The following is a 12010-nucleotide window of genomic DNA, read 5'->3' as shown; positions in this document are numbered from 1 at the left end:
AACCTGAGGAGGAGACCATGGAACTGAGTCACTTGTATGTGGTGATGGTCATGGATAAACCCACACCTGTTCAGGTGTGCCAAATTTCTACCTCTTGTTTTTGACCTGCCCTTTGGAAAGCAATGGACTGCTTGAGACTGACTTCTTTCCAGTCCTGATAATTATGTCTAGGGCTTAATTTTCCTAGCCCCCACACAAAACCTGCTCACACTTGCCTTGCTGCGTAGCCACCCTGCACCTCCTGCTTTGCTTCACATAGAAACTTCTAAATGGCAGGGGAAATTTCCCAGTATTCCTTCCGTATTTTTCTTGCCATCTATCCTGGCCTAGGATATAACAGTTCTCTTCCCCTAGGCCAGGTTTGGATCATATGTGACTGAAATCCTTTCCTTTACTTCTGATTTGTTTTTTCCCTGTTTAATCTCTGCCCTCTTTCAGGGCTTACCTTTTGACTGCTGATTGAATGAATATCTGTCCTTCTCAGCCTCTCATCCAAAAGCAAAAAATCAACTGCTAGTAATATGGATGCACAAGTGGTATTGTTCTTCTAGTTCTCTCCTTCATTTTCTTCTTTTCCTATCTGTCCCATTCCTATGTCTTGCTGGAGCAGTAACACAAATATGTGGAACTATTATGAGATACTTAATTTACACAACCTCAGTTAGAAGTACACATGGATGACTCCACTTGGGTAGGTCCGAAGTCATCAGTATTACAGTGGTATAATATTGGTGTAAGTGAGATGAGAGTCAGTCTTGCATTGTCACAGGTGCCAGTCTTTTCCCACTGTCAGTCTGACAGCCCCTCTCACTTGATCTTCCTCCAGTAGGTTTCCCTCTCTCTACCTTTGCACTAAAAATAAACAGAAAAAAATCCTAAAAATAAAGCAACACAAAATATATAGGCATGACAGCTGGAGTTTGTAACACACACACACACACAAGGCCTTTTTAAAATAAATAATTTGTGAGGGAATAGCACCAGCAGAACAGGAGCGCACACCTTCTCCTTCTGAGCCCTCACCCCAGGACGCGGGCAGGCTGCACCGGGGGTCAAGCCCCACAGCCTGGCGAGCACTGTCAGCCTCTATGCCTTTCACTCCGACACACTTCTATATTGAGGCATGTCCCTTACGTGGTGCCAACCATGCCACAGCCTGCATGGAGGGCACCTTTTGTCCTTCACTATCATTAATACATGTTTTAGACTGATCTTCAAACACAAACTTTGCCTTGTATTATTATTTCATGGTCTTTTACTTCCTTGAAATGCAAGTGGCCCACCCACCACAAGATCATATATGTAGCTAAAGTGGCAACATGTGTCTGGCAATTTTGCAGTCCCAAACCCACGCGTATCCCCTTGAGCAAAACCCTTCTGAGCGATTAGAAAGACCTTGCAGTGAACCCTGAAAGTTCACAGACTTGACCAACGGGTGGGGTGAATTCCAGAGATGAAGTCCATCTCCAGAGGATGCCTGTATTCAGCCCACCAACATGTGAAAGCTGAGGGTTGCTAACAAGTGCATTTCAGGTAATCTCCCTTTTTAGAAAGGCATCTCATTCTGACCGCACATATCTCAGTGTTACACTGATTTAACTCCATCAGCCACTCACTCAGTGCTTATAAAAGAGGGCAGATTCCAGACTCCCACAAGAGAATGCAGGACTCTCCCACCCTGCCGGGGACTCAGTGCTGTGTAGGGATCACAACCTTATATCAGTTAGGTACAATCTAGGAATCTAAGGTCTTGCCTGTGTAAGTATTTATCTTAAGAAAACCTCTTCTGTTGTTTCTCTGCCTTACTTCAGCTCCATCAGTGACAGTACAGGGGCTGGGATGGCATGGGTGGCAGCTAAGAGGTATGGTTGACAGCCCAGAGGCCTCAAGGTTGAGATCATTGCAGAAGTGCTCACAGCCTGGCCTGCCAGACTCCAGTGAATCTGTGGATTCTGCTAAATACCTTGTCACAAGGAAAGTAGCAGTACACAGTAACAGTCATAGGAGTCACCTTAATTGGAGGCTTATGTTTTGTGGCTATTTGAACTAGCATTAAAGGCAGACCCACAGTTAAGTCTGGATTATGTCTCCTGTTATCATCCTATGCTCTGAGAAAGGTGGAAATTCCTGTTTACTGTTGTGATTTCCACACCAGGAGCTGGAGTGTGGTTAATAATAAAGCCATGGCCCAAACCACAGAGGGCTTCATAGAGCAAAATATTGTCACCAATATAACTTGCATCAAAATAAAGCACAAGGAATCTACCACAACATGGGAAACACGTAGAAATGGTAACCACAAATAGTAGGTGAGAAAATACTATTGAAAATGCTAAGGAAGAGCTCATGTCGCTTAGCACAGCTAGTCCACAGGACCCACTGCTAGTCAAAGCTCCCTTTCTATCCATTAAGCAATAAAAAACAACCCACACCTGCTTAGTCACCACAACCCAACAACACTGAATGAAATTATTTAACCACTTGGCTAAAATTAAAACTTTACAAAAGAAATATAAAATAATGCATAGAAGCCACATCCATGAGAGTGGACAGCATAATGTGAAACATTAACGCAGGCATATGGACACCTGACCTAACAAACTCTTGGTTCTGCCACTTGAGAGTTTGTAAGTGTAATTTCTAATGTGGGAAAGAACTGCTCCTATCATTGTCCTTTTGTACTGAGTGCAGGCCAGCTGCACTTAGGAGCGTTCAGGGGCCAGAAAAGTGACTGTAGTTACCCAACTTTATTTTTGCTACTTTAAGTTAACATGGACCCCATTGCTAAACTATATAGCCCTTCACAACCTAGCCTTACAACCCCCCACAGTAAAGTAGGAAAGTGTTGTTACTGCCATTTTGCAGAAGAGGCACAGAACAACTCTGAGTCTGACCTTCTTCAGGGCTTCCAGGGTCAGGTGGAAGTGCTACCACTGGTCAGGCCTTTTAGTATCTATAATATAAATGGTCAACAGATTTGAGCTTCAGGGGAAAATCAAGCCACAGCCTAATTCTCCATGCAGACATGCCACAAATGGCATGCTTAGGGTCACCCAGGAAGCCCATGGAAGCCCACAGCAGAGTAGGGAATTGGACCTGGGTGGCTGGGCTGGCACACTTATTTGCCAGGTGGACACCTTCCCTCTCACATCTGTCCTCCATTAAAAGTAAAGTATATTAATAAAATAGGAGGCATACATTGAAATTCAGGGATCCTGGAAAATTAAGGAGGAGAATGTAGTTACTTTCCCAGATTTATTTTATTTTATTTTATTTTATTTTATTTTATTTTATTTTTTGCCAGGGGAGGAGTGACAGGGCAGACTACTCAAAAAAAATCATGGAAAACATTTGAAATCTGCCAGCCATTCGGAGATTGGAACCTTTTCAGTTCTCAAGAATGTTAATGGTTTAAGACTATAGGGCAAATTGCTCATTAAAGGTGAAGCCAGTGAAACGTTAATGTGTTCATATCCCTGTTAAGGCTGCAGGATACTTCGGCTGCTGGTGAAAGTTTAATCATCCGAGCTTAAGTGAACAGTTTAGCTAAAGTGAACAGTTGTTTTCATGCCTCGCTTACTGAAACGTTTTGAGCAGCAAGATTCCCCGTTTGCTGTATTTTGCTTTATGTGTAGGAAACGACTCTTTTTGCATGCGCCATTTGTATCTGCTCATTGATTCTTACAGACATTGTAAAATATAACATTATTTTAAGGAGAACATAGAGAAGAGGGTCCAGAAGCAAGCAACAAAGATAATAAAGGGGTTGGAAATCAAGCCATATGAGGAAAGACTAGGTATGAGGAACTAGGTATGTTCAGCCTGGAGAGAAGAAGATGAAAGGTGGATATGATAGCAGTTTCCAGATATTTGAAAGACTGCCATGATGAAGATGGAAATACATTTTTCTTTGCCGCACAAGGCAGAACAAAAATGTGTTTAAACTACTGTGAAGCTGTTTTAGATCAAATCTCTAAGAGCATTAGGACAATGTAACAAGCTATGTAGGGAAATTATAGAATCTCCTTCTTTGGTGATTTCCTAGAAAATATCTATCTGAGATGGTTTAGAACTGGTGTGGAGTGAAACCTTCATCTGTACAAAGTATTGGACTAAATGATCCTTGAGTGTCTTTTCTAACCATGTGATTCTGTGTTCTTCAAGACATCTTAAGTTAGACAAGGATAGCTCAGTAAACTGGCCACTGCACAAGCAGTTGAAACGCGTGGGTAGTACAAAATTCTCGGTGGGTTCCCTGAGGAGGAGTAGAGCCCTAACACTACCAAAAGACACCTGAAGGGATGTGCAGAGCACATTAGTGGATAGCCTGCACGCCACAGCTGCTTTTACCATGATACACCCCTTACAAAATTCCCTTTACTTTTACTTCTTGGCCAATAACTCATTTCCATCTATTTAGGTACAGTTGATATTATTTCCACTCCTTCCTTTATGTATGGTTATTGTCTGTATTCTGAATGGGTTTGTATATTTTTCTTCTGACATTATTGCTAGTACGTATAAATACATTAAGCTTTTGATGCACGCTACTCTCTAGACAGATGTATCTTGCTAGAGCCTGTAAGAAAAAGGATTAAACAAGCCTAAGGTTTTCTGCTCCTGTATCATGTTGTGTTTCAACAGATGCCTAAGAAGGATCAGGAAGTTCCCTTGCTTCTGAATAGCTATGCTCACAGAATCGAAAGTAGTGATGGAAAGGACCTTAAGAGGTCATTAAGACCAACCCCTTGCCCCAAGGCATAGAACAATGGGGTCATTATAGTTATTATCATTAAACTCTCTTAAGAAGATATTGATGTAGACAGATTTTGCACCTGTGGGGAAAAAAATAATGAGACCAGAATTATAATGGAGGGCCTCATTGTAGGATACAATGAAACATTAGTAAGAGATAGTTTGTGGAACACCTATGTTTAGCTGAATTAAGTGATAGCAAAAATGTGATTTCATGATTTAAGGAAAAAAGGGAGGGAAAAGAACAAAACAAACCAGTGAAGCATATATAAATGTGGAGGCCTGACTTATAAGGCACTCTCCTTTCCTTAAAAGGGAGTAATAGGAAACTGTTGTCTTGCCTTTCCATTTTTGTGGTGTTTCAGGACTTGCCACTATTCACAGGCAAAGATACTTTCCCAATCTGTGGAGATCTATGCATTTTAGTCCCAGTGACTCCTGGGTTATGATTCCTGCTTGAAGCCCTGTCAAATATATCTTAATCTGTTAACGGTTTTGCTTCATTAGGCTGACTCTACTAAAAGGCTATAAAAAGTAATAGTCCATTTGTGAGTTTACTGCTATTAACTACAAGTGTTAATTCATGTGCAAAAACTATAGGGCTATATACATTCAGCTAGTAATGAAGTGAAGGAGATTACATAGCAGGTAAGGAAATTATTCCCATTGTAGATTTGGTGCGTATTCGTCTGTAAACAGTCGTCCCTCCCGCTTAAAAAAAAAAGTGATAACTTCTTGTTTTCAATCACACTCCGTCAGTTCTTCTAATTGCTTCACAAACAACATCCCAGGAATGGGTAATTGGGCCCTTCAGCTTATCCATCATAATAATATGAATGTCACTTTGCAGGGGAAGAAAACAAATTTCAATCTATTGCAAAGCCTAACAGGGAGAACGGTAGGGGGAAGACTCTTACTTGCGCGTGTCATTTATAGAAAGAAGGGGTCAAAGAATCAGGTTTCCAGAGTGCCAGGAAAGGTTGCATTCCACATTCTATGTAAGTCTCAGTCTATGTTGGCAGGATAATTTTTATGTTTTAACACTTAATTAGCAAATAAGGAGAGGTATTGAAGGAACACGGCACTTGATGGAAGCATGTAAGAGCAGCTGCTGCACTTGCAAAACTTCAAATGCTTGCATGGACTGCATGCTGCCACCTGTCTCTGTACATGTGAAGATGGTCAGATGATTACACATACACACCCTTCCTCCGTCTGCTCTCCTGGCTGTTCATCCTTCCATCATGTAAGCAAAAATTCACCCAGGAGTGTCTCCAATAGCATTTTGTTTTGGTAGTACTTTTTTTACCTTTTACACAGAGCTTCCCAAAACACTGTATTGCATGCACGATTCTCCCCCTGTGGAGAAGATGACAGAATATGAACATAATAAATACTAGACAAAACACTTAAATCCTAGGATCATAGTAAAGTAGAGCTGGAAGGGACCTCACAAGGTCATTTAGTCCAGCTCGCTGCTCCAAGGCAGGATCATCCCTGACTAACTCACTCCAGCCAAGTGTCTGTCTAACCTGTTCTGAAAATTTCCAGGGATGCAGATTCCACAGTTTCTTTAGGTAGCTTGTTCCAGTGCCTGACCACCTTCATAGAAAGTTCCTCCTTATCTCCAACCTACATTTCCTCTGCTGCTCCTAGTCCTGTCCCCTATGGCCACAGAGAATAGTCTGTGACCATTATCTTTATGGAAAAAACTCGGTCTCCTGCACAAAGGAGTGTTACCTTTATGGTAGAACTAACCCAGTTGCCAGAAGTGTTCTGACTGCATTATGATAGGTAACAATGAAGCCAGCAGGTTAGCACCAGGTTGCATTTTGCTCCATAAGAAACACTCAGAAGAAACCAGGACTTGACAGTGAGGAAGAGAAAACCAATGAAGAAGACAACATTTTTTCAGCCTTTCTGGACACTGTGCCATCAAAGTGAAAAAAATATTTTAAAAAATTAAAGTATATTAAAGAGGTTTTTGATTTTGTATTTACATATTACACCATTTGAACAGATTGCATTTGATGGATGGCTATTGTTCTTTATGATTCATATTGTGTTAGCACCTAAAGCAGCCAGTTGCAGACCAAGAAACCCCATTGTACTAAATGCAGGGCAAAAACAGAATTAAAAAGGCAGTCCTTTCCCCAAACAGTTGACCATCTTCATTCCAGCTTCAATTTCTGACATCTCATCTATCCCAGAAATCTTAATACAAGCCAGAGATATCAAAGATACAGCCTGCAGGCCAGATGTGGTCCATGAAGCATATCATCCAGCCCTCGGTACTGACCATGGGTCTTGGAGTTGATCCACAGGCAGCGTGTGGTACAAACTGGATGGGCCCTGTGTGCTTTATGCGGTGCCTGCTCCAGGGCCATGCCACACATGGCACTGCACATCTACTCCACGCTAGAGCCAATGCACATCTGGGACTGGTATGGTCCTGGAGTGGTCAGTTTGGGCGCCACAATACATGCATCATCTGCTCCAGCCACTCTGGGATGTGCACTCACTGGATCCAGCATGGACCACAACTGTGCTGAAGTGGGCACCATATGTGGTGCAGTCCTGGAGTGGCTGGAGCAGGTGCTGCATGCAACGTGATCCCAGACTGGCTGCTCTGGGACACTTGCAGCACATAGCACCCACTTTGGGCTCAATCCAGCCCACAGACCAGCCCTGCACCACTCATCCAGACCACATGACCAAACGAGTTGGACACCCTTGATAAAAGCAGTGACAAAGATTCTGGTAAAAAAAAAGCAGTGATGACCAAGGGGTGTGGTAGGAGGGAAATTAAAGTGTGTCACAGCAGCTGCAGAGGAACAAGTCTGAGCCTTGCTTCAGACTCACACCAAACATTGTCTCCTGGCGACCCAGCTGTAAATGGGTACCTAGTCATTTAGTCCAGGGACTCAAAAGTAGACACATGTGATGCTAGTCACATTGGTCTCTTGAGTGCCATTAGTTATAGAAACTAGCTGCCTTAGTCACACGAGCCCAATGGACTCTCTAGGCTTGAGTGACTTTTTTCATAATACATTTTGATTTTTCTGACTGATTGAAAAAAATTGCTAAGCAATATTTTATTAATATTATACAGGACTATTGTCAACTCTGGGGTATTCAAAACAGGAATCCAAGAAGAGATCACTTTTAAGATATATGTTATATTTTAAAATAAACTTACTCATTGTAAGCAAAAAGTTTGTCATACTTGTCATAGATTTGTTCTCTGAAATACAGAAAGGATTCTTATTTGTGTCTAAGTGGCCACATCTATATGAGAAACTGACTGCGCAGTAGGTTGTTACTACTGCTCAATAGCGTTGTGTGTCATGAAGCATGATGCGATGCTACTGCGCAGTAATAACGAGCTACTGTGCAGTCAACTTCACCTAAAAACTGGTCGGTGATGCTATTGCACAGTAACTCTGGTTACTGTGTAGTCATTTAGTACTTGTGTATACAAATACTAAGTGACTGCTCAGTAACAACTGTGCAGTCAACGTCTCATGTAGACACAGCCAGTATGGAGAAGTACAAGAAAAGGATAGCTAGTGCTCTCAACATTAAAGCACAACCCCGCTTTACCCTTTCACTAGATGGTTACACTGAGTAGAGGTCTGGGTAACTACAACAAAATGGCCTGTCACCAAATCTGCAATGAACTTGCAGAGGTATAGTTCAGACTTTTTCATGGCATTCTTTCTTCACTGTATAATTCTTCCTTCTACCCAACACAGTTATCCATAACTGACCCTTAATATTGTGGATATTTATTGGTGACTTAATTCCAGAAAACTGGTGTCATACTAATGTCTGATTGAACCAGCAGTAGGCAGATATAAGACTGACCAAAGAGTATCCTCATCTTTTATAGAAAAAAATGTAGTCTCCTAAATTTTTAGATATGGTTCTGTAGGTGTGTGTGTGTGTGTGTGTGTGTGTGTGTGTAACTTCAGTGTCTCATCATTGCTTCAAAATAAACTTCTTGTGGCAGTTTCCCAAATACACAGCAAAATAGCAAAAAAGATTAAGGCCCCAACCCACAAAGCACTTATCCATGTGTGCAACTTTAAGCACACAGGTACCCCATTGACTTCAATCCCCAAGACTCTTGAGAAACATTTTCAGCTTTTCGGAGAAACATGAAGGCAGCATTGTAGCTCAGAGAGCAATTTTTACTTAGGTTTAAGTAACAGAACAGGCCTGGCTGGAGAATTAGAAGAAAACAGGAAAGCAAGAAAGACCACAATCTAAATAGTTAAAACAGGACTGAAGTGAAACCAAATGGAGTAAAACAACAATGGTGAGTCTAAGCAGGGAAAATATTAGAAGAATGTGGGTGAAACACAATGGCAAAAGCAATGGAAAAACACAGAAGAAAAAGGGGGAATGTTCATAGAAAAATCAGATATTTTCACAAGGGTTGTGTGAGCTGCATACCCATGAATAAATATGAGACCTTGCTAGAATTAGGGACAAATATGGACAAACAAGTTGTGGACAAAAGGTATTGTGGTTTAGATTAAGGTAAACATGATAGGCCAAACATGATGATTGGAAAAGGGCAAATACAGTGCCTATCTTTAAGAATGGGAAGGAGGAGGATCCAGGGAATTATAGGCCAATCAGTCTGACCTTGATACCTGGAAAGATCATGGAGCAGATCCTCAAGGAATCAATCTATTGTGAAACACCTAAAAGGGAACAGGATGATCAGGAACAGCCAGCATGGATTCACTAAGAGCAAGTCATGCTTTCTATTATAAGGTAGACTCTGTAGATGGGAAGAAAGCAATGGATGTGATATACGGAGGACACTTTCTACCATGACATTCTCATTAGCAAGTTCACAAAATACAGACTAGATTAAAGTACGGTAAGGTGGATACATAACTGGTTGGACCATCATGCTCAGTGAGTAATAGACCAATGTCTAGCTGGGAGGAAGTATCAAGCAGGGCTCTCTAGGGGTCTGTCCTGGGTCTAGTATTGTTTAACATCTTCATTAATGATTTGGATGATGGGACTGAGTGCACACTTAGCAAATTTGTGAATAACACTAAGTTGTGTGAAGTTGCAGACACTCTGGAGGGTATGGCTAGGATCCAGAATGACCTGGATAGACTGGGAAAATGGTCCTCAATCAACCAGATTAAATTCAACAAGAACCAATAACTTCTGTACTTGGGACAGAATACTTGCATGCACAAATGCAGACTGGAGTATGACTGCTTGGTCTGCAGTAGTGCAGAGAAGGACCTGGGTGTTAAAGCAGACCCTAAGCTAAATGAACCAACAGTGTGCTCTTGCTGCAACGCCCCCCCCCAGCAACAGTATATGGGGTTGTATTAACAGGAGTGTCACTTGCAAATCAAGGGAAGTAACTCTTCCACTCTGTTCAGCATTGGTGAGGCCTCACCTGGAGCACTGTGTTCAGTTTTGGGCCCCACACTTCAAGAAAGATGTGGACAGATTGGAAAGAGTACTGCAGAGAGTGACAAAAATGACTGGACACCTGAGAAGCACTACTGAAGAGGACAGGCTGAAAGCAGTAGGGTTATTTAGCCTTCAGATACCTGAAAAGTAATTAAAGGGGGGGTGAAGATAGACTATTCTTTGTGGCCAGGACTAGGAGCAATGGTTTCAAGCTGCATCACAGGAAATTTAGGTTGGAGATAAGGAGGAGCTTTCTGGCTTGGGGTGGGGGGAGGGGTCAAGCATTGAAGCAAACTACCTAGAGAAACTGTGGAATCTCCATCCTTGGACATTGTCAAGAGCAGGTTAGACAGATACTGGGCTGGGATGGGTTAGTCAGGGATGATCCTGCCTTGAGCAGGGGGCTGGACTAGATGACCTTGAGAGGTCTCTTCCAGCTCTACTTTCCTATGATCTTATGAATATGTCCGAAATGGGGAAAAGCAAGAAAGGAGTGAGAACATGAAAGAAGGGCCAAAGGAGCAGATGAAGGGAATAATGTCTGCTTACAGATGTGAAAAACCAACCAAAGCAAAACGGTGCTTTATTTTCAGCTTGGTGCACCCCCACGCTGAGCACAGCGCAATTCCAAAAGAGGCATCATGTTAGTTTTGCCCAGCTTGCCCAGCGTCTGTATAAACTTGACGCTTCAGTAGGGCTTTTTGGCACTTTTATCTAATAGCTGATTGAATCAACTATTAGATAAAAGTGCCCAAAAGCCCTGCTGAAGCACTTGATCCATATAGATGCTGGAGAGCTGGGTCAAACTAACTCACTTCCTCTTCCGGTAAAGCACTAGTTTTTGGATTTTTTTTTCAGGTCTGCCACTAGCCAATGTGGATGTTTAAATGAGGACATTGATGATGACCTGGAGGCCAGTGAAAATAGCAAGTCAGGGAACAAGCCTATTATAGCACTTCTTGGATTCTCACACTAGTGGCACTGACTACCACTGACAAAATAGGCCAAATTGTGCTTGCTTTCTTTGCTTGTGAAGGTGGCCAGGCTCTTTCTGGAGACCAGAAAAAGGAGCAAGTCTTGCTCCTCATTGGCGGTGCTTACTGTATAACCAAAGATGAGGAAAGAGAAGCCACCCATGAGACTGGAAAGGAATCTGGTCCCATGGATGTAATGAGGCTTCCCATGGATGTAATGAGGCTTCAGGACTATATTCAAGGAAGCAGAGAACCAAGTATGTCCCTCATGAAGAACTAGCTGAGCTAGTTCTGCTGCTGTCAGGAAGTGCCAAGGTACTCCAGTGCTATGAGTGCCTAGACAGAGGGAGCAGGCCTACTGTAGCAAGAAACTCAGTGGCAAGGAAATGAGGGGAGAGGGAGGCAAAGGACACCGAGCAGCAGAAGGGCATGGGTGCTGAATCTATGGGAACATTTCCAGTTGACCCCAATTGAAGAGCTAGCCTACAAGTATTCTCCTAATATCACTTTTCTATTAAAACACTTGCTGTCATTCATTGCCAGAGGCATGCTACAGGTTTGGGAATGGGAGGGAGATTAGGTCCATGCCATCACACTTGGTTGATAACCTCTGTAGTCACGTGTGGTTCACATTACAATAGCACCTCAGTTACTGGTCACTGATGAAAATAATTATTACAGCAGGGACAGTTCAAGAGACAGAGAGATTGCTGGAAAGAACCTATTTTGACAAGTTTGATTCACTCTCTGAGCTAGCAGCCACAGAAGAGGAAGAAAACTTGCAGAAAGGTGATCAAATCGGCTGAAAATAAAATTGTGCAGTGGGG

The 12010-nt window shown here is 42.4% G+C and overlaps 1 long non-coding RNA gene across 1 annotated transcript in view; it reads right to left on the bottom strand.

The window, feature by feature from the left end:
• The window catches only part of LOC149857721 (uncharacterized), a 58804-nt gene that overhangs the window by 4299 nt on the left and 42495 nt on the right, over positions 1-12010 (bottom strand). The window contains exon 2 of the long non-coding RNA XR_016444150.1: positions 657-852. This is a non-coding gene — a long non-coding RNA (uncharacterized LOC149857721). The remainder of the gene's footprint in view (positions 1-656; positions 853-12010) is intronic.

Source organism: Crocodylus siamensis, chromosome 9 (genome assembly GCF_052110815.1).
Source record: "Crocodylus siamensis isolate JL-2025a chromosome 9, ASM5211081v1, whole genome shotgun sequence".
NCBI classification, from domain to species: domain Eukaryota; kingdom Metazoa; phylum Chordata; order Crocodylia; family Crocodylidae; genus Crocodylus; species Crocodylus siamensis.
The sequence above is the reverse complement of the archived record's forward strand: the minus strand, read 5'-3'. Positions and strand labels throughout refer to the sequence as shown.